This window comes from Anabrus simplex, chromosome X (genome assembly GCF_040414725.1).
Source record: "Anabrus simplex isolate iqAnaSimp1 chromosome X, ASM4041472v1, whole genome shotgun sequence".
NCBI classification, from domain to species: domain Eukaryota; kingdom Metazoa; phylum Arthropoda; class Insecta; order Orthoptera; family Tettigoniidae; genus Anabrus; species Anabrus simplex.
In genome coordinates this window covers 188393476-188417961 of record NC_090279.1, presented here as the reverse complement: position 1 = coordinate 188417961, position 24486 = coordinate 188393476, and the positions used below count along the sequence as shown (strand labels likewise).

Here is a 24486-nt window from a genome sequence, read left to right as displayed (position 1 = left end):
CATATAAAATACAGTAGATTTGTAAGGAAGGCAAGCTACAATATTGTACTACAGTGGACCATTTCAATTACTTATTAATATAAAAATAACCGATCGCTGTGTAATCATTATAAATCTACCCGAACGGGTTCAATATATGCGGGTGTATTTTCACTCGCAGCATACGAAGCTGATAATATGGTATAATAAGAATTGCAATAATATGAAATTTGCAATCGATTTGTAAGAAATATGAAATACATTTGTTCAAGTTTTCATCTGAGGGAGAAAAAATCTCTAAATTTAGGATCTCCTTTGAAATATTATATCCTTAAAAATAAAACTAGATGAATAAACAATACAGAGTATATTTGGTGAAATCTTCAGCTGGATGTAGTAAATAAATACTCTTCCCTTGAACATAAAATCTGCTACAATTTTTAAGAAATGCAGACTATTTTGGTCAAATTTTCAGCCTGATACGAAAGAAACTACACATATTATTTCCGTAAACTTAAAAACTTCCAATAGATGTGTAAGAAATATGAGCAATATTACCTCACATTTGAGGTTAATAGAGAGTAGAATAGGTCTTTTCTTTATATATAACCACTACTCTTATGTTCCTTTTGAGATGCCGAAGTGCCTGAATTTAGTCCCTCAGGAGTTATTTTGCGTTCCAGTAAATATACCGATATGAGGACGTATTTGAGCACCTTCAAATTTCACCGGACTGAGACAGAATCGAACCTACCAAGCGCCTCAATTTTCAGTTTGATAGTGAGTAAAATGTGTTATATTGACCTTTTGAAAATATTCCTTCCATTTAATTAAGAATTTGCATTTACTTTTGTATCACTGCAAATGTATTCGCTGGTGAATACCAACTTGATTTCGATAGAATTAAGTCTGCTGAAGTTGTAAAATTGAGAGACCCCTCTCCTTAACGAGATAGCCGACGCTTCCACAAATTATTAGCCGGATATCAGGCATCCCGTCCATTTTAATCTCCATAATTGGGTAATAAAACAGGGCAATCGATTTGGCTGTCAGTAACAAATAACTGGTCAGCCGCATAAGTGGTGTTCTCATGCGCAAAATCCGTGCTCGAGTGAGGGGCAGTGCCATCATTATTGCACTGGCTTCAAGCCAAACTGAGCAGCTTGCATTCGGGAGATAGTGGGTAGCGCTGAGGACGGTTCTCCGTGGTTTTCCATTTTCGCACCAGACAAATTCTGGGGATGTACAATAATTAACGTCACGGTCGCTTCCTTCCCACTCCCAGACCTGCCCTCCCCCATTATCGCCGTAACACCTGACTGTGTCGATGTCACGTAAGACACATTTTGAAAAAGGAGCAGCAATCCAGAAAGGAGTCAGGCAAGGATGCAACTTGTTCCATCTCCTTTTCAATGTGCATATAGAACAGGCGGTAAATGAAATCAAAGGGGAATTTTGCAAAGGAATCACAATCTAAGGAGAGCAATTTAAAAATCTTTTAATTTCGCGTGGCTATTTCTAGTCGAGTGCAGCCCTTGTAAGGCAGACCCTCCGATGAGGGTGAGTGGTATCTGTCATGTGTAAATAACTGCGTGTTATTGTGGTGGAGAATAGTGTTATGTGTACCGGACGAGTTGGCCGTGCGATTAGGGGCGCACAGTTGTCAGCACGCAGCCGGTAAATGGAGGGTTCGAACCCCACTGTCGGCAGCCCTAACGATGGCAAATTCTGGGGCTGTACCTTAATTAAGGCCACACCCGCTTCCTTGCCACTACTAAGCCTTTGCTGTCCCATCGTCGCCATAAGACCTATCTGTGTCGGTGCGATGTAAAGCAAAATAGTAACAGTGTTATGTGTGGTGTGTTATGTTGGGGACAGCACAAACACCCAGCCCCCGGGCCACTGGAATTAACCATGGAAGGGTAAAATCTCCCAACCGGGCCGGGAAATGAACCCGGGACACTCTGAACCGAAAACCAGTACGCGGACCATTCAGCCAACGAGTCGGACATTCAAAAATCTGAGATTTGCCGATGCTATTGTTATTTTATGAGCCTCCGCGGCTCAGACGGCAGCGCGTCGGCCTCTCACCGCTCGGTTCCGTAGTTCAAATTCCGCTCACTCCATGTGAGATTTGTGCTGGACAAAGCGGAGGCGCGACAGATTTTTCTCCGGGTACTCCGCTTTTCCCTGTCATCTTTCCTTCCAGCAACACTCTCCAATAAAATTTCATGTCATCTGTCAGTCACTAATTATTGCTCCAGATAAGTGCGACAGACTTCGGCAGCCGGCACAGTTCCTAACCTCGCCGCTAGATAGGGGCGTCATTCGTTTCACTCCTGACCTAGTCGAATGACTGGAAACAGGCTATGGATTTTAATTTTTCAATTTTTAAAAAATATATTTGATTCTGCAGATGATGTGGAGAAATTGCTGAATGGAAGAGCAGTTCAAGATGAAAATATATAAATCCAAAAGAAAAGTAATGGAATGCATTCGAATGAAGTCAGGCGATACAGGGTATATTAGATTAGGAAATCAAGTCCTAAAGGAAGTAGAAGAATGTTGTTACTTGGATAGCAGAATAAGTAATGGTGGCAGAAGTAAGGACGACATAAAATTCAGACTAGCACAAGCAAGGAGGGTCTTTATTTCACATCGAACATTGATACAGGAAATAGAAAGATGATTTCGAAGACTTTTGTGTGGAGCGTGGTTTTGTATGGAAGTGAGACATGGACGATAACCAGCTTATAAACAAACAAACTAAACCAAACCCCATGGCACTACAGCCCTTGAAGGGCCTTGGCCTAACAAGCGACCGCTGCTCAGCCCGAAGGCCTGCAGATTACGAGGTGTCGTGTAGTCAGCACGACGAATCCTCTCGGCCGTTATACTTGGCTGTCTAGACCGGGGCCGCTATCTCACCGTCAGATAGCCCCTCAATTCTAATCACGTAGGCTGAGTGGACCTCGAACCAGCCCTCAGGTCCAGGTAAATATCTCTGACCTGGCAGGGAATCGAACCCGGTGCCTCCGGGTGAGAGGCAGGTACGCTACCCCTACACCACGCGGCCAGCCCCAGCTTATAAAGAAAGAGAATAAAATCTTTCGAAGTGTGGTATTACAGAAGAATTCTCAAGGTGACATGGATAGATCGAATCACGAATGAAGAGATACCGAATCGAAATGGTGAGAGGAGATCGAATTGGCTAAATTTTACGAGAAAAAGGTACAATGATAGGACACATCTTAAGACACCCGGAATTTCTTCAGATGGTTTTTGAGGGAATTTTAGGCGGTAAGAATGGTAGAGGTAGACCATGACATGAATATGACAAACAGATTAGAATGTACGTGGAAATGAAAACGATAGCACAGGATAGGGAGACATGAAGCGCTGCATCAAACCACTCTATAGACTGATACCCAAGCAACAACATAAAGGCATCGATCTAAAACATAACCTTTTATCTGCGAGTGCTGTTGTTTTCGAAAATGAACGATATAACCTCATTGTTAAAATGGATTTTTCACCACGTATCGTATGTCTACAATATCTTGAAGATGATGAACAAACTGTGGCGTGCTTGTTACAATTAATAGGCGACCAACTCCAGTTCCCTGTTTCACCAAGAAGTAATGTAAGTCAGTGAGCATTTCACTTTCACATGCATTAAAATTTGACGTTCTCGTTCGCCCTTCCTTAACCTACACTAACCTAACGAAACAAAATTAATTCATCTTAGAAATAAAGGGCTGCAATTGGAGATATAATAAAAATGACTACATTGATGCTTGACAAGGAGAAAAATGATTACAAAACTTTTTATAAAAGTGTAAAACAATATCCGTGTTAAAAAATACAAAGACAGCCGACGATTCCAGACGAAACGTAAACAACTGGGAACTGGAGAAATTAGAGATACATGACTGTCGAACTCATCACTACCTTTGAATTATTTCCGAGGTGAATAATAGCGAGAAGAACGAGCTTCAAGAAGCCACGTTTTCGTAACCAAGGATTAGCAATGCTACAACAGGTTAATGACAATACCACGGTTTCGTACGCCTGATGTTTACCGAGAATGATTGTGCACCCGGGCACGTAAATGGAAACACGTAGCGGATCCCGCCATCATGCGGTACAAATGGTGAGGAAGAGGAAGAAGTTCGATGATGATGATGATGATGATGATGATGATGCTTGTTGTTTAAAGGGGCCTAACATCTAGGTCATCCGCCCCTAATGGTACGAAATGAAATGACTAATTTAAAGCCCAAAATTCTCCTCTGACCAGAATTCAAAACGTGAGAAAGAAGAATGAATGGATGGATGGATATTAATTTAAAACGATCAGTGGAACCGACCCACAGTGCCTCACATGCACAGAAGCTGGCGTAGAACAGCAGTATTACTGACCAAGGAACTGCTTCTATAGCACAATATTGAATCTATGATGCTTATAGTCGAAAGGAGTCCAAAATCCAAGTCATCGGCCCCTCATAATGGTACTTATCGCTAGAAAAGGAGAACCAAGGTATTTGTCATGTTGCCGTACTAATCAAGAGTAGCGTAGACTCGCGGTATTCCACACATTATGGGTACTACTCACAGGTAATGAAATTCGCACATGTATTACAGACCTACTCTGTTTCGCACATTGCGGCGCCATTTACAGGCAACGCAAACCTATCGTGTTCATCACATAAGTGTACTAACCACAGGGACTCGTACTATCCCGTGTTATTCCTCATATTGTGCTACTAATCATAAACGTATTTGGTACCTAACATTGTGGTACTACGCGCAAGTAAAAGCGACCCATGGTGTTCCCCGCGTGGTGGTACTAAATATAATCATCCCTTGGTCCTCCCTTTGAGTCGCCTCTTACAACACCGTGGGTGTATTCTTCGTCTGCGTCCCCCACCCACAGCGGGTTGTGTGTTTGGTCCGCGAGAGGTATTTTATTTCCACCGGCAAACCGGTTAGGATCCCCCTATCAGCCACGCAGGAGTATCACCTCCCCCCCCCCCCTGCTATGCCAGCGTAACAGGTTCGTGGGGGAAGAAGTTCAACGTCGCACTAATACCACGATGGTTTTCGGCGACGGAGGGATTGGAAAATGGCTAGGACTCAGAAGGTAGCTTAATTATCTTAAGGTACAGCGCCAGCATTTGCCTGGTGTGAAAATGGGAAACCACGGAAAACGATTTTCAGGGTTACAGCCGGTGCATTTCGAACCCACTATCTCCCGAATGCAAGCTTGCAGCTGCGTGATCCTAACCACAAGGCCAAAAACGCTTGGTTCTATGTCGTCCTTCAGTACTTCGGTTATAGCTCCACGACCTTCTGGCACGATAACTACCGTACTGCGTAATGCCTTGTTATGAACTCGTAAAAAGTTATTGAAGACTGGTGTATGAATCACCCGTAGCAACAAAACGGAGAGTCACGGCTAGCCTTTCCTGTACGGATATAGCCTCCCTCGTGATTGAACTTGCCCGTGTAACCTTTGACCACGTAACATTTAACAGGAAACTGAAATCACAGGACTCCATTCTGACAAAATAATGAAAATGCCCACTCAATTAATGTAATCTCGAGTGACTTTTTGTTACAGTTGGCCTTACGTCACACCGACGCAGATAGGTCTTGTCGCGATGATCGGATAAGAGAGGGAAGGAAGTGGCCGTGGCGTTAATTAAAGTTCAGCCCCAGCATTTGCCTGGTGTGAAAATCGGAAATAACGGAGAACCATCTTCAGACTGACGAACCCACTATCTCCCGAATGTAAGCTGACCACTACATAACTCAAACCCTGGAGTGCTGCAACAGGAATAGAGAGTTACGTTTGTGTTTCGTAGATCAAGAGAAGACATATGGCAGAGTACCCAGGGAAAAGATGATAGCCGTACTGCGGGACGATGGGATTAAGGGTAGATTATTAAAATCAATCACCGACCCCGCTATGTAGGGGTAGCATGCCTGCCTCTTACTCGGAGGCCCCGGGATCGATTCCCGGCCAGGTCAGGGATTTTTATCTCATTTGAGGGCTGGTGCGAGATCCACTCATCCTGCGGGATTACAATTGAGGGGCTACCTGAAGGTGATATAGCGACCCCCGTCTAGAAAGCCACGAACACGGCCGAGAGGATCCGTCGTGCTGACCGCGCTGCACCTCGTAATCTGTAGGCTTTCGGGCTGAGCAGCGGACAATTGGTAGTCTTGGTTTGGTTTATAAAAAAACAATCAATGTTGACAATTGACAGTAGAATGAGTTCTTGTTGCAGGGTACTTCCAGGGATGAGAGAGAAGGCTGTATTACTTCATCTTTCTTGTTCTTTCAACTATTGAATGGTATAAAGTGGCAGGGAGAGATTCATTTAGGTGAAAATGTAGTATGCCGATGACTTGGTCTTAATGGCAAACTGTGAAGAAAGCCTGCGGTCTAATACCTAGGAACTTGAAAATAGGTGCAAAAATTTATACAAAAATTAGCCTTTCCAAGACCAAACTGATGTCAGTAGGTAAGAAATCTAAGAGAACTGAATGTGAGGTTGGGAATACAAAAATGGAACAGGTAGATCAATTCAAGTATTAAGGATGTGTGTTCTCGCAAGATGATAGTAGGCTATAGTACTCTGTAAGTGAGATTCAATTTTTAAGTGCATCAAAGCTAATGCAGTGAGCTTGCAGTTGCGATCGACAATATTCTATAAGGAAGAGGTCAGCTCCCGGACGAAACTAAGTTTACACCGGACTGTTTACAGAGCAACTTGTTATACGGGAGTAAAAGCTGTGTGGACTCAGGATATCATATTCATAAGTAAAAAGTAATGGACATGAAGGTAGCGAGAACCAATAGAGGATACTCGGAATGAGGAAATAAACGCTACGTTGGGAATGAACTCGAAAAATGAAGCTGTACGCATAAACTGGTTTATGTGGTGGAGTCATGTGAGACGAACGGAGGAAGATAGGTTACCTAGGAGAACAATGGACTCGATCATGGAGGGTAAGAGAAGTAGAGGGAGACCAAGACGACGATGATCATACTCAGTTTCGAATGAGTTGCACATTAGAGCTATAGAACTAAAAGAGCCTACAGAGCTAGTTATAAACTGAGGACTGTGGAGGCGTTAAATAAACCCACAGAGGCTTTCAGACTGAACCCTAAAAGGCATAACAGTCTATAATGAAGATGTATGTACTGTATATTAGATTAGATTGTTGATTTGATTATGACATTTACTATAGGGGTATGACATAAATATGTGTCTCATTATTGGGGGTCATCCGAAAATTTATGTAACGTGACGCGACCAAACATGTGAAGGAAGTGTAACCATAATAACCGTGCAGGCTGTGATGTAAGGTATGGATGGATGGTTAGACAATGTTACCTAGCAACCGTGCAGGCTGTGATGTAAGGTATGGATGGATGGTTAGACAATGTTACCTAGCAACCGTGCAGGCTGTGATGTAAGGTATGGATGGATGGTTAGACAATGTTACCTAGCAACCGTGCAGGCTATGATGTAAGGTATGGATGGATAGTTAGACAATGTTACCTAGCAACCATGCAGGCTGTGATGTAAGGTATAAATGGGTGGCCAGACAATGTTACCTAGCAACCATGCAGGCTATGATGTAAGGTATGGATGGATGGTTAGACAATGTTACCTAGCAACCATGCAGGCTGTGATGTAAGGTATAAATGGGTGGCCAGACAATATTACCTAGCAGCCGTGCAGGCTATGATGTAAGGTATGGATGGATAGTTAGACAATGTTACCTAGCAACCATGCAGGCTGTGATGTAAGGTATAAATGGGTGGCCAGACAATGTTACCTAGCAGCCGTGCAGGCTGCGATGTAAGGTATAAATGGGTGGCCAGACAATGTTACCTAGCAACCATGCAGGCTATGATGTAAGGTATGGATGGATAGTTAGACAATGTTACCTAGCAAGGCAGGCTGTGATGTAAGGTATAAATGGGTGGCCAGACAATGTTACCTAGCAACCGTGCAGGCTATGATGTAAGGTATGGATGGCTGGCCAGACAATTTTACCTAGCAACCGTGCAGGCTGTGATGTAAGGTATGGATGGCCGGCCAGACAATGTTACCTAGCAACAATGTAGGCTATGTTTTATGGCTAGCTGCCATCTAAAATTAGCAGCTGTTGACGGACATCCATGACCGGGAGACGTATTTATAATCATTAGATTTTCGCAAAGAGAAAACTGGTTTCTATTTCACAAATATTAGACCCTAATGAGGAACACTTACAGAAAATGCCAGCTGTAAGTAAGATGTTTGGTTAGCAGCAGCATGTTACGCTGCACTCTGCAACCAATTACTGCAAGTGACGGATTAGAGTTGCGCTGACCACGAATCGGCTCATTGAGCAAGGCTCGCTCTCCAGGAGAATACGGAGCGTGACATTGGCTGCAGAGCGAAGTGTTATAGCCTACCATGTTCCGGGGAGTACACTTGAAGTCCTCACTGTAAAGCGCAACAACATATGAGTATATACGTAAATCTGAGAGCCGGCCTCTAACCGCTGGGTTCCGTGGTTCAAATCCCGGTTACTCCATGTGAGATTTGTGCTGGACAAAGCGGATGCGGGCAGGTTTTTCTCCGGATACTCCGGTTTTCCCTGTCATATTTCATTCCAGCAACATTTTCCCATATCATTTCATCTGTCATCCATTAAATCTTTGCCGCAGAGGAGTGCGACAGGCTTCGGCAGCCGGGACCTTTCCTATTCTCGCCACTAGATGGGGGTTTCATTAATTTCATTCCTGACCCGGTCGAATGACTGCAAACAGGCTGTGGATTTCCATTTTCATTTTTCACGTAAATCTGGAAAACGAACGTTAATAAAAATTAATATACCCAACACTGTACAAAATACACTTGTAAGATCGAAATGAACTTTCAACGTATTAAGTCTTGCTCCGTACATACAGTAGGGTACGTGTTGAATGTATGTTAATTACAGAACAAAAATTGGCCACCGGACACCAATGGGATCCGAACCCACAACCTCCCGATTTAGCGTCGGTTGCTCTACCAATAGAGCTATAGTGGCCTAGGTCATACTTATTCAGTTCGAAAGGATCTAAGCTACAGGCACGGCCGCCTTGATGCGTCGCTCTAGCTAGCTCCTTACGGCCTTGACAATCGGGTCCACGCACTGTAATCGGAGTAGTTACACAGCTCGACACGTGGCGCTGGCGGCCTAACTATTTGCGCTAGAAATGCATACTTCTTTGTGGAAGGTATATTGACTTTAATTGCCGATTTATCGTAATTTAGAGATATGGAGTGTGTTACATAGGTTAATATAGTTAAAATGATTAATCCTAAAGGTTACTTTCGTTGATATTTGCCCAAATAATGTCGTGAAATGAAATTGCGGAGAGATGGAGTAGTCCAGCTGACGTTCTGATATTGACTCTGATTTATCTTAATTTAGGGAATAAAGGAATATGTTGCATTGACTAATACTGTTAAAATGATTAATCCTAAAGGCTACTTTCATCGATATGTACCAAGATGAAACTGCGGAGAGATGGAGTAGACCAACTGACGTTCCTAAACTGTGAGGAATAATAGTAATCCTTCTTTGATTGTTATTAATATTATTTCTTGCTTTATATCATTTTGTTTTTTAATATTAAATGGAGACGATGGACGTGGCATGTAGGGACTGAGGATGACTGCTGTGGTGACCCTCCCTTGGGAGTGTCACGTTTCCGAAGTATCTGATGGACCTCATGGCATGCCCAAGGATTCTTCTTTTCTTTTGTTGTTAGTTGTTCGTGCATGGAAGGGGCTTTGTGAACATGTATCTGGGCTAATCGCCTGTTATGTTCAATGAATAAATACTAAATAGTAAATAAATAAATAAATAATAGTAATCGCTTTTATCATGGCATTTAGATACTTAGCAGAACATACCGCAATACTTTTGTCTTCTGGTGTTAATATTGAGAGTAAGAGTCACTGTTCAATTAGAGTTTTAATATTCTTCAAGTTTTGCTCTCAGGAAGGGGGCTGGACTAAACATAAAAGTATTATTTTTCCTAGATCCCTGTATGGATAACATAAATACTTTGACTCAAACATGTTTAAATTTTAATTTCAATATATGTAGTTTCAGATTACATTTCATTCATGCCTTGCACTAGAATTTTATATACCGAGCGAGTTGGCCGTGCCGTTACGGGCGCGCAGCTGTGAGCTTGCACCCGGGAGATACTGGGCTCGAACACCACTGTCGGCAGCCCTGAAGATGGTTTTCCATGGTTTCCCATTTTCACATCAGGCCGTACCTCAATTAAGGTCACGGCCGATTCTTTCCCACTCCTAGCCCTTTCCTATCTCACCGCTGCCATAAGACCTATCTGTGTCGGTGCGACGTAAAACAAATAGCAAAAAAGAAGAAGAATTTTAAATAAAAATTCAGTGAGAAAAAAGTATTTTGAGTAAATACATTGTAAACCGTTCATTGCTGAGGAACAGCACTTCATACGTTGGCCTTACCGTCATAACAGTAATGGTTCTTACTCGTCAGTGTTTAAATGTTAAAGTTCAGATCATCTTGGAAAAAAATGTGTTGTGTTGCTGCCATATGGCAAATAGGACTCCGACTAAAAGATTATTCAATGAAAGAAAATGTTGGGGTAAAAATACCCGATTAGCGTGGTTAGCTGCCTCCCCCAGAGGCCGGGTTCGATTCCTGGTCCCGCCATGAAATTTCAAAAGTGGTACGAGGGCTGGAACGGGGTCCACTCAGCCTTGGGAGGTCAACTGAGTAGAGGAACAATCGATTCCCACCTCAGCCATCATCGAAGTGTTTTTCCATAGTTGCCCACTTCTCCTCCCAGGCAAATGCAGGGGTAGTACCTAACTTAAGACCACGGGCACTTCCTTCCCTCTTCCTTGTCTGTCCCTTCCAATCTTCCCATCCCCAACACAAGGCCCCTGCCGCCTGGGCGAGGTACTGGTCGTCCTTCCCAGTTATATCCCCCGACCCGACACTACCCTTGAGATGGTAGAGGTGGGATCCCTCGCTGAGTCCGAGGGAAAAACCAACCCTGGAGGTGTAAACAGATTAAGAAAGAAAGAAAAAAAGAAATAGAGAAAGGAAGAAGATAAATACCCGAAATAGAAACGGAAAACTAAGATGAAAGTGCTAACTGCTTTGAGCCACTCCGTAGTTTTGTCCTGGTCTACAGAGTATTCGTGAAATGATAGTGTCCCTTTGCTCGTTTTTACCTGTTTGAAATACAAAAAGGCACACACCAATACACATTCGAATATTTCCAAACACAGTTAAAGAACAGCAAATCACTACACCATTAAAAAAAACGAATTAGCGCATACATTAAAATTATTGTTCAGGACAAAGTTACAGCGAGAAAACACTTTAAGCCACTCATTACATTTGTTGTTGTTTGCAGAAAATTTCTGCTCGAAGTAGAAAAGCGTACAATAATGTCATAAATTCCAAGGTTGTTTTTTTTTTTTGCTAGGGGCTTTACGTCGCGCCGACACAGATAGGTCTTATGGCGACGATGGGATAGGAAAGGCCTAGGAGTTGGAAGGAAGCGGCCGTGGCTTTAATTAAGGTACAGCCCCAGCATTTGCCTGGTGTGAAAATGGGAAACCACGGAAAACCATTTTCAGGGCTGCCGATAGTGGGATTCGAACCTACTATCTCCCGGATGCAAGCTCACAGCCGCGCGCCTCTACGCGCACGGCCAACTCGCCCGGTAATTCCAAGGTTTGTAAACACAATTTTAAAAATATAATCACCACACTACACGATAAAAAAAATAAGCCCACTAGCGCATAACTACCAGCTCTCAATATCAAGCCAACAAGCACCTCATTGCGAACACATTGCCAACATTCACGACAGCGAAACAATATACTGTAAATAAAACTGGAAATGCAGCAATTTGCGGTATACAGCTTCCTGTTAGTGACTAGGAGACCAGCGCTCCAGCGGCATCATGGTGAAACTTTCGAATTACAGCTTTGTGCGGGGCTTCACAAGCGATTGTCAAGGCCGACAGGTCTGGCACTACTGCCATCACACTGTAGAGTGCGTGCAAGTAGCCCGTTGTGGGCCAGATCTATGAATATTGAATAACCGGGTTCGGATCCCACTGGTGTCCGGTTGGCCATTTTTGTTCTGTACGTAACACTTCTTCAACATGTGCTTGCTACCAGCTTGCCTCACGCCTCCAATGCTCCAGTATCTTCGAATTTGTTGTGTGCTGCGTGTGGCATATCCTCCCCTCGTGGCCCCTCCCTCTCTGACTTGGTAATGTATAGTGCCTCATACGGCCTTCTCATCGAGCTACGTTTCGACTGTTGGGGAGAGAGAGACACTAGCAGAAGATCGTCTTTATGATGTTGCTGTAAATGGCTAATCTAGTTTTGGACTTCTCCATACCAGCGTGCACCATGAGGTAGTGTAACTTGAACTTATATTTTAGATTTCAATGTCTAAGGTTAACGAGTGTTTGAACGCGATCTTCGAATCGATATGGTAGCCAACGAATTCTTAATTCATGCAACTTATTATGCTCTTCCAATCTTGTGGCTTTTGAGAAACCGGGCATTATTTTAGTCAATACTTCAGAACTCTTGTACTTCAGGGCTGTTTGTATATATTTAGTGTGAAAATGGTTTGTTTCGTTAAAGAATGTAGACTGGTCACCCTTCATATTTGTGGACTGTTTTTCAAGTAGGCCCATTCTCTTAATGACACTTCGTCCGCTCTGTGTTTCTACTCAGCCTATTCCATCGAATTGGATTTATAAATTTTATTTGAGAATATTCCGGAGTCTCTATGTTATTTTAACCTAGCAGTGACCTGTTGTATTGTTCAATTGTGTTTCCTTAAAATGTTGTATTCTCTATCTTTTTTAAAACTTGGTTGGGAAAAATCAATTATATGTATTTCAGTCTGTACTTGACAATATCTCACTCAGATGATATGTAATCTATGGAATACTCTTATCCTTTATCTATAATTTTGTAGACGTTTTACTATCTTTTGTCATAATCAGAAATGTAACGTTCTGTACCTTTGCTCGTGTCTTAATACATCTATTTGTTAAACTGATTTTCTTTGTATTCTCAGAAACCCTCTTATCTTCTTGTAATTTCTATCTGTGCCACCCACGGTTCTCTTCTAGTTGCCCTGTGTTTGGTGGTTGTTTTGTTATTATGCTTCCACTGCTATCCCACTCTGCTATATTCTCCCTGAGCTCTTTTCTTACTAATTTTTTAACTGCAACCAATTACGCCACATACTACATGCACGTAACACGACCTAATAGATTGACAGTTCATTTCTATTACAATGCGGTCGTAAAAATTCAATATCCATAAAATTTCTAAGATATTTGTATTATAAAATTTATAATGTATGTTGTCCATTTGACATTTCAACCCCGTTTTTTACGAATGTATTCAATTTCACGTCTTTAACAATCAGGAGAATATTATTGTCTTCTATATACACTGACTGACAGAGCAAATGCAACACCAAGAAGGAGTGGTCAGAACTTTATGCCAATTGCAGGGTAGACTGACGTCACTGAGGTATGCTCATGATGTGAAATGCGCCGCTGTGCTGCGCACGTAGCGAACGATAAATGGGACACGGCGTTGGCGAATGGCCCACTTCGTACCGTGATTTCTCAGCCGACAGTCATTGTAGAACGTGTTGTCGTGTGCCACAGGACACGTGTATAGCTAAGAATGCCAGGCCGCCGTCAACGGAGGCATTTCCAGCAGACAGACGACTTTACGAGGGGTATGGTGATCGGGCTGAGAAGGGCAGGTTGGTCGCTTCGTCAAATCGCAGCGGATAGCCATAGGGATGTGTCCACGGTGCAGCGCCTGTGGCAAAGATGGTTCGCGCAGGGACATGTGGCACGTGCGAGGGGTCCAGGCGCACCCGAGTGACGTCAGCACGCGAGGATCGGCGCATCCGCCGCCAAGCGGTGGCAGCCCCGCACGCCACGTCAACCGCCATTCTTCAGCATGTGCAAGACACCCTGGCTGTTCCAATATCGACCAGAACAATTTCCCGTCGATTGGCTGAAGGAGGCCTGCACTCCCGGCGTTCGCTCAGAAGACTACCATTGACTCCACAGCATAGACGTGCACGTCTGGCATGGTGCCGGGCTAGAGCGACTTGGATGAGGGAATGGCGGAACGTCGTGTTCTCCGATGAGTCACGCCTCTGTTCTGTCAGTGAGTCACCGCAGACGAGTGTGGCGTCGGCGTGGAGAAAGGTCAAATCCGGCAGTAACTGTGGAGCGCCCTACCGCTAGACAACGCGGCATCATGGTTTGGGGCGCTATAGCGTATGATTCCACGTCACCTCTAGTGCGTATTCAAGGCACGTTAAATGCCCACCGCTACGTGCAGCATGTGCTGCGGCCGGTGGCACTCCCGTACCTTCAGGGGCTGCCCAATGCTCTGTTTCAGCAGGATAATGCCCGCCCACACACTGCTCGCATCTCCCAACAGGCTCTACGAGGTGTACAGATGCTTCCGTGGCCAGCGTACTCTCCGGATCTCTCACCAATCGAACACGTGTGGGATCTCATTGGACGCCGTTTGCAAACTCTGCCCCAGCCTCGTACGGACGACCAACTGTGGCAAATGGTTGACAGAGAATGGAGAACCATCCCTCAGGACACCATCCGCACTCTTATTGACTCTGTACCTCGACGTGTTTCTGCGTGCATCGCCGCTCGCGGTGGTCCTACATCCTAGTGAGTCGATGCCGTGCGCATTGTGTAACCTGCATATCGGTTTGAAATAAACATCAATTATTCGTCCGTGCCGTCTCTGTTTTTTCCCCAACTTTCATCCCTTTCGAAGCACTCCTCCTTGGTGTTGCATTGTCACTGTCAGTCAGTGTATAAACGATATGAACAAACAACTGGAACCACACGTACGGCTATACAGTGCAGGATTGTGAACGACGGCAGAAAGACGTAGACAATGTTGTGAGATGGACTGTGGACATTGGTATGAAAAGTCCAGTTGTAAGTTTCGCCAGGAGTAAAAGTCCTTTCAGTTTTAATTACTATCTTGATGAGAAACACTATAAATACTTTGGTGTTAATATAAGGAATTATCTTCATTGGGGTAATCATATCAAAGTGGTTGTTAGGAAAGATTACAGATCTCTTCAGACGGCTGTGAGAGTATTTAAGGGTTGTAGTAAGGATGTAAAGGAGAGGGCGTGTAAGTATCTGGCAAGACCCCTTTTAGAGTATTGGTTCCAGTGCATGGGTCTCACATCAGGAATACTTGATACGAAAACTGGAAAAGAACCAAAGTAAAGCAGCACGATTTTATCTGGGTGATTTCCGATAAAGGAGTAGTGTTACGAAAATGGGCTGGGAAGACTTGGGACTAAGGAGAAGAGCTGCTCGACTAAGTGGTATGTTCCGAGGTGTCAGTGCAGAGATGGCGTTGAATGACGTTAGTAAACGAATAGACTTGAGTGGAGCTTTTCAAAAGTAGGAAAGATTAGAATATGAATATAGAGTTGAAATTCAAGAGGATAAACTGGGGCAAATATTCGTTTATAGCACGAGGGGTAAGGGATTGGAATAATTTATCAAGGGAAAAGTTCGATAAATTTTCAAGTTGTTAGAAAATGTTTTAGGTAAACAATGAATCTGTCACCTGGGTGGCAGCTCAAATTGTAGATCACTGATTGATTGATACATCATTATAAACCAGGGCCTCTCAGGGTGCATGCACTGTGCACGGTGCAAAAGACGACTTCGCTTCGTTGACCAGAGTGCAGTCCCCCACTGCTCGATTTGAAGCAATAGCGCTGTCTCTCTCTTTCCCCACGCCTGTCTCGCTCGCTCCGCCTGTCTCCCTCTTCCTCACTTGCTCCGTAGCGCCCCACATCCGAGCCGAGTTGAGCTGAGCTTAGCCGAGTAGCCCAGAGACGAAGCGTTGGTCTGAGCCGAGCGGGACCGATGCATTGTGCACAGGAACTCTGCACCGCTGTTTGCACGCGTGAGATTTTGGGCGTTTTGAGAGGCCCTGTTATAGACCTTTATGTCTTTCGCGTTCAGGCTGCAAGCCTCTGTAAATTTACAAACCGCCTCCACAATATTGTTTAGATCTACGAGGGCAAATCAATAAGTATCTACAATTTTGCTCTAATTGTCTTTAGGTTGGCTCTATCGCGTTGTGTGCTCACCAGCCGCTAGATGGTACCGTTGTCTACGTCTGTGGTAGGTTTCAGCGTTATCAGATCAGTACAGCTTGCACTGTTGTGACGTAAAGATGGCCGCGCCACTCTCTGCACTAAGGAAGAACAGCACTCCGTAATCTGTTTTAGTGGTCTGAGGGTGTACCAGGAGCAGAAATTTACAGAAGACTTTCAGCACAATACGGGGACAATGTTTTGCCACAGTGAAGTGTTTAGCGGTGGATTGAACAATTCAAAAGGGGTCGCACGAGCGTGAAGTATGAGGAAAGATCCGGGCGACCATCTGCAGCCGTAACTGATGCCAATTTTGAACAAGAGCGTGATGTGATCCTGAATTAGAGACGAGTGACTGTTGATGTACCCCGCGGCTTGTGAGGGCCCCATGACTGATTCTTACTTCAGTAGCTGAAGAGTGATTTTACATATTAATAAAGCACAGCACACCACACAGTATTATTTTTATTACAGAGGGTTATTCGTCAATAGGAGTACGGTACTTATTTCTGAAAGAATGTGGGTTTCCCAACCTGTTCCAATAATAACCATCCACTGCTGCCACTCACAACAATCAACAAGGCTTTTGAAGTAATTAGTGAGTTCTAAGAACCCAGTAATCAGCGATTATGCGATAACAAAGACGCCCTCCTTATCTAAACCCTAAATACTGAAGTTTCGAGCCTCGGTAGTCAGTGTAGGTAAGTAGGCCTACGTTGGAGGGTTGAGTTGTAAATTATTTGGTCCTAGGAACGAGATTATTTCTGAATACTGTGACGGTCAGTGTGCTTTGGTTACTATAAGTGGAATATGTACTTCTTGTGTGTGTGTGTTCGTACCATATAATTATATTATTTTAATGCCTTCGGATTTGAAAACTAAATTACGTAATTTATTATTATTATCGTTGTGTCATTGTTGTTCATTGTAATAATATACAACACAGTACTACGAAATGAACTTGTAACTTCCCTTATCAGGAAATGACGGGCCCATTTTAATTATTGCGGGGGGGTGGAGTGGTGGGCGAGTTTCTTAACGCCGCTACTGCCACAGTACCTAACAGCTGTGTGGCTATGATCATAACAATGACCAAGTTCAATGTCAACACATCAAGAGCTAATGAACGCCGTTTAATAGGGCAAGCCCAAGTGACGTGCTCAGGCAGTACAGTAGAATCGCTAAGTACAGTATTATTAATACTTCAAAAAGAGATTACCTGGAGTTTGAGTTGTTGTACCTTTAAGTTTTCTTATATAAATGATAGGAGTAAAGATCTGGAATCACTTGGGGATGGTGTTAAGCTGCATAGAATTGTACATTAGTTACAGGATTGGGAGTGACTGCAGACAATGGGATGAAAAGACAAGTTGTAAGGCCCCTCAGTTTTAATTAATGCGCTGATGGTGTGATGGTACATCGTGGGGAACTCTGTAATAATAATGATATTGGTTTCAGGTACCACTATCTACTTTTACGGTTTTCGGAGACGACGAGGTGCCGGAATTTTGTCCCGCAGGAATTCTTTTACGTGCCACGAGGCTGACGTATCTGAGCACCTTCTAATACCACCGGACTGAGCCAAGATCGAAAGAAGGCCAGCGCCTCAACCGTCTGAGCCACTCAGCCCGGCGAGGAACACTGTCAGTACCTTCATTGGAAGGTTACAGAACTCTCCACGTGGTTATGAGGGTGTTTAGGAGTTGTACTAAGGATGCCGAGGAGAGGGCATATAAGTCCCTGGTGCTTGATTATGATGCTCGTTGTTTAAAGGGGCCTAACATCTAGGTCATCGTCCCCTAATGGTACGAAATCTAATGATAATTTAAAAATGTAATGAAGAATGCATGGATGGATATGAATTTAAAACAATCAATTAATCCGACCCAGAAACTATCATATACAAGGAACTGCTTCTAAAGCACAAACCTCAATCGAGGACGATTATTGTCTAAAACCTACAACCTGTTTTCCAGTCAGTGACCGGGTCAGGCAGGGAATGAATGAAGCCCCCATCTAGCGGCGAGGATAGGAAATGTGCCGGCTGCCGAGGCCTGTCGCCCTCATCTGCGGCAATGATAAATGACTGACAGCTGAAATGATATTGGAGAGTGTTGCTGGAATAAAGGACAACAGGGAAACCCGGAGTACCCGGAGAAAAACCTGTCCTGCCTCCACTTTGTCCAGCAAATATCTCACATGGAGTGACCAGGATTTGAACCACAGTTTCCAACGGTGAGAGGCTGGCGTGCTGCCGTCTGAGCCACGGAGGCTACAATAATAATAATAATAATAATAATAATAATAATAATAATAATAATAATAATAATAATAATAATAATAATAATAATAATAATAATAATAATAATAGTGGCCTCTGGAATGGCTTGGTGCTGACCCAATAAAGATGCCATATACACCCAGTTCCGAAGCGAGGGGAATTAAGAGTATGAGGAGGTTGATTTCGAGAATTGAACCGGGGCCATCGGACCAAAGGCCAACAATCTACTCATTTAGTGATAAAGAAGGACTTTAATTTGTTAAACCCGCAGCTACCATTTCCACTGATCAGGTGTTGAGTATTGCCAGTGGTAGAGACCAGGGCAGTAAGTTTTGAAACAGCATCACAACACAGCAAGCTACTTTGTTGACGTTCACTAAACCACTATCGAAAAAGAGTAACCTAAGTCTAGTGGTAGACCACGTCTTGATGGCAGCATTCGCCACTGCCAAGGTTCATTTTTCTTTAAGGGGCCCATAGACGTGCAATATTATTGCGCAAAATGGATTGTACAATATATTGTTAGCTGCCAACAGACATACAATATAACTTCACAACAATGGGGGTTGTGCAATAAATAGAATCGTATGGAGATAATATTGCTGGTTGTGCAATATATTGTGCAAAAGCGGCCATAGACGTACAATATACTTGGCAATATATAGTCAGTCCATGCCTGTATTTTGTTTGGTGAACACTATTTTCTGTATCACGAAGCCGCTTCATTTCCTTTCGTAAGTTTGTACGCAGAGAACTGATTTTTTAAAATAACTTCTTGTTTGTCGGCGTTCGAGTATTTTTCGCGATATTTCTCAAAAAGCACCTCGTTCTGTTCACATTTTTTTAACGCGATTATTATAATATTTGGTCTTAATGTCCCATAGAGCCGGAAGGCTTCGAAAACGCTAAAATAAACTTTTTCACAACCTGTTTGTCTGCCATCACGATACGTTCTCCCCCACTTGTTGATACCAACTGGCTGGAGGACGCGATATTGCACAATATTGCCAACACACGGCACAGTATTTTGCGATTTGCGCAATATATTTCAAACTATTTTGATTTCGTTCAATATATTGCACAACCCTTCAATATTAAATACACACTATCAATTATATTGCACAAACCCCGACATTGCGCAATAATACTGCACGTCTATGGGCCCCTTTACACACTAGCACAGGAAATTGAACACAACGAACGTTGTTCTGATGGACTGCCTATTCATGTGTGGCTGGGAGGCGTGACCAGTCTTCAGGAGGAACATTGTGGGATACGAGGTATCGCTCGCCCGCTGTCGATATGACGGAGTATCGGGGTAAGTGATGTTCGCCTGCACTGGGAAACTATGGGATTAAGAGTAGATTATTGATTATGATTATTGTTGTTGATTGAAGGTGCCTAACAGCTAGGTCATCGGCCCCTAATGGTACGAAGTGTGACGAAATGAAAATTAAATCTTTAAAATGTATCCACTGACTAGAATATAAAACGAATGGTGATGAGAAAATGATCGTGAGACAAAAACAATCAGTGGATCAAATTCGCAATATCTTAATTACTGAGAAGATGCTTATTATCTAAAGCAGGACCTCTCAAACGCCCAAAATCTCACACGTGCAGATCGAGGCGCAAGACCTCCGTGCACTGTGCATCGGTGTCGCTCGGCATCGCTCGGATCAACGCTTCGTCTCTGGGCTACTCGGCTAAGCTCGGCTCTACTCGGCTCAACTCAGCCCGGATTTGGAGCGCTACGGCGCAAGTGGGGCAGAGGGAGACAGGCGTAAGGAAAGAGAGAGTAAGCGCTATTGCTCCAAATGGAAGAGTGGGGGGTCTGCACTCTGGTCAACCAAGGGAAGTCGTCTTTTGCACCGTGCACCGTGCATGCACCACGCGCATGCACCCTGAAAGGCCCTGATCCAAAGGGATCCAAAATCCAGGTCACCGGCCCCTCACAATGGTACTAATCACTAGTAAAACAGAACCATGGTGTTCCTCCTACAGTGGTACTAATCACAGGTAATGTAAACCCATGGTATGTCACATACAACGGCACCACCCACAAGCAACACGACCTATGGTGCTCCTCGCCTAGGTGTACTAATCACGGGCGCCGGTATTCCCGGCGGTGTTCCTCACTTGGTTGAACTAATCGCAGGTCACGTATACTCATGGTGTCGCTCACATATTGGTACTAATCATAGGCAATGCAGACCCACATTATGGTAACGCCCACAGGCAACACAATCCCATGGTGTTCCTCACATAATAATAATACTTTCGGGCAACGCAGACTGATGGTTTTCCTCAAATAGTGGTACTAATCACGGGGATGAGCCAAACCCGTGGTGTTTCTCACATAGTAGCACTAACCGCAGGCAGCGTAGACCCATGGCGTTGTACATAAAGTGGTGCTACTCATAGGTAACGCAGACCATACTGGACACAGTGGAACGGACCAATGGAATACACATGATGCTCGCTTTCACAAGCAACACTCAGACACATAATGTTTCTCACAGAATGGTACTGCTGCTATAAAGGATGTTTCAAAAACGGGTCCATAATTTCAGGTATGTATTTGTTATATCTAGACAATCAAAATAGGTCATTAAAACATGTGTCCGGAAATGCTTAATTTCTGAGTTATGGCCTTCACAACACTGAACTTCACCGGAACGTTTTTCTTCCGCAAGTCATTGTCATTACAGAAGATGTTCAAAATGTCCACCTCCTGCTTGAATACAGACCTCACATCGATGCCTCATTGACTTGGATCGAATGTTTCCTAATCGATGGGTAGGTAGAGGTGGCCCGATTGCTTGGTCTCCACACTCTCCTGATCTGAACCCTCTCGTTTTCTACTTGTGGGGCCATTTAAAATCATCAGTGTATTCGTCTCCGGTGCCTGGTGTGGAAACCCTTCGGAATCGAATTGTGGCATCGTGTGAGGACATACGCAATACTCCTGGAGTTTGGGATCGTGTTCGCAGGTCAATGAGACATCGATGTTAGGTCTTTATTCAAGCAGGAGGTGGACATTTCGAACTTCTTCCGTAATGACAATGACCTGCGGAAGAAAAGCGTTCCGGTGAAGTTCAGTATTGTGAAGGCCATAACTCGGAAATGAAGCATTTCCGGACACATGTTGTAATGCACTGTTTTGATTGTCTACATGTAAGAAATACATATCTGAAATTATGTCCCCTATTTTTGAAACACGCTGTATAACGCAGATCCTCCCAAGGTGGTACTATATGCAAGTAAGGTGGTACGAATCACAAGTAATCTTATGGTTCTAAAGTCATCATCCCTTGGTCACCCCTTTTAGTCGTCTCTTACAACAGGCAGGGGATGCCGTGGGTGTATTCTTCGTCTGCGTCCCCCACCCACAGGGGATAGAGAGAGATAATAAAGAAAAAGAAGGGATCCGTCATTTCGAAAAATGAAGTAACATACGAAGAAAGGTAAGGGCCACGAAGGGCGTGAAAATGAAAGACTCCCTAGGCCTCGAATGCTCTAATACCGTCGGGGTCCTAAAAGAACAAGAGTTGACCAAGGGAGGTCGGAATGATAGTTGAAAGTGAGGAGCCTGGCACCAGTAAGTGGAAGCAATGCTAAGACTCAGCTAAAGGCCCCGCGGTCGCCAACCCACGCTCCCAAATTGAGAGCCCCTCTGACCCCTTTTAGTCGCCTCTTACGACTTGAAACTTGAAAATAAGTGTAGTGAGTATGGTATGGCGACGATAGGGTAGGAAAGGGCTAGGAGTGGGAAGAAAGCGGCCGTGGCATTAATTAAGGTACAGCCCCAACATTTGCCTTGTGTGAAAATGGGAAACCACAGAAAATCATCTTCAGGGCTGCCGACAGTGGGGTTCGAACCCACTATCTCCTGAATACTGGACACTGGCCGCACTTAAGTGACTGCAGCTATGGAGCTCGGTCTAATTATTTAAAGATAAGAGGTAGGTATGCAAATGAACATCATCAGAAGCATGGGCTACTATAACCCACTATTGTAGGTATACATCATCAGAAGCATGGCCTACTATATCCCACTATTGTAGGTATACATCATCAGAAGCATGGCCTACTATATCCCACTATTGTAGGTATACATCATCAGAAGCATGGCCTACTATATCCCACTATTTTAGGTATACATCGTCAGAAGCATGGCCTACTATAATGCACTATTGTAGGAATACATCATCAGAAGCATAGCCTACTATAACCCACTATTGTAGGAATACATCATCAGAAGCATGGCCTACTATATCCCACTATTGTAGGTATACATCATCAGAAGCATGGCCTACTATAACCGACTATTGTAGGAATACATCATCAGAAGCATGGCCTACTATATCCCACTATTGTAGGTATACATCATCAGAAGCATGGCCTACTATATCCCACTATTGTAGGTATACATCATCAGAAGCATGGCCTACTATAACCCACTATTGTAGGAATACATCATCAGAAGCATGGCCTACTATATCAAACTATTGTAGGTATACATCATCAGAAGCATGGCCTGCTATATCCCACTATTGTAGGAATACAGCATCAGAAGCATGGCTTACTATATCTCACTATTGTAACAATATCGTATCCATCAGCATCAAGTCTTGTTACCATGGTAACCAGCTAGCCAGAGTCGGCTAGCAATCGATAAATACACGCACACATACATTCCTGTTAAACGGGTCCTCACAAAGGGCCTTGCTTCAAACAATCGTTGCACAGTGGTACAAACCAGCGATCGATGAACGGAAACCCACACCCCATCTCCACACCCATCCCAGTTCCTTTTTTTCACCCCATTAGACAACAAATCTTTGGTATTCTCCTATGCATTAAAACTGAAATGATTATCTGTCTCTTACCTTCTCTAGATGTAAGGCCGCACAACGAGAGCACATTCTATAAGAGAAACAATTGAAGTCACGGTGTCACGACGGAAAACAAGCGCTGTGTTCGCATCGAACTGAGCAGTCGTCTTCACCCGGCCATGGCTGAGTGCCGAATGGGCCAGAAGACTGCGATGCGAGCGCCTACTACGGGTAAAACTATAATCAATACGTAGGTCTGTCTTTGGCCGTAGCGTGATTGTTAATTGCATTTAGATGAACCCGGCCGTGCTCTTTGATATGTGAAATAATTCATAGCATTGCCTCGCATTATATAACCCACGCCATCACTATGAGATTCATGAAAAGGGGACACTGCGGAGAAAAACAGATTTTCTTGCCGAAAATTACAAGGAATTTTTTCTTTTAAAAAAAGAGTATTCCTATGAAAAAGAGAGTTCATGTAATTCCAAATTCATTTTTTCGTTAACCATTTATTTTTATATTTTTAATTTGTTTATTTACTGAGCAGTACAGGATGTCCTTAGCGTACTTGCAGTGCGTCACGCGTACGAAGTTTATTTCATTATATTTTATTAATACCAAAAATATGCTATACTATAATTATATTCTAAATCAATAATACTAATAGTTAAATATTATATTAATTATTTCTTTCTTTCTTTCTTTCTTTCTTTCTTTCTTTCTTTCTTTCTTTCCTTACCGGGCAGTTAGAGCGCGACCTGTAAGCTTGCATCCGGGAGATAGTTGGTTCGAATTCCACTGCTGGCAGCCCGGAAGAAGGTTTTCCGTGGTTTCCCATTTTCACACCAGGCAAATACTGGAGTTGTACCTTAGTTAAGGCCACGGCCGCATCCTTTCAACTCCTAGTCCTTTCCTATCCCATCGTCACCGCCAGACCTATCTGTGTCGGTGCGACGTAAAGCCACTAGTTTTCTTTCTTTCTTTATCTGTTTACCGACCAGGGTTGGTTTTTCCCTAGGACTCAGCGAGGGATTCCATCTCTACCATAAAACTGGGGAGGAGGACCAGTACCTCGCCCAGGCCGCCTCACCTGCTATGCTGAAC

At 43.7% G+C, this 24486-nt stretch overlaps 1 long non-coding RNA gene across 1 annotated transcript in view; it reads right to left on the bottom strand.

Annotated features, from left to right (window-relative positions):
• LOC136886134 (uncharacterized) overlaps window positions 1-23555 on the bottom strand; it is a 132082-nt gene extending 108527 nt beyond the window's left edge. Inside the window, exon 1 of the long non-coding RNA XR_010861704.2 lies at window positions 23434-23555. This is a non-coding gene — a long non-coding RNA (uncharacterized lncRNA). The remainder of the gene's footprint in view (window positions 1-23433) is intronic.
• Between the last annotated feature and the right edge of the window lie 931 nt (window positions 23556-24486).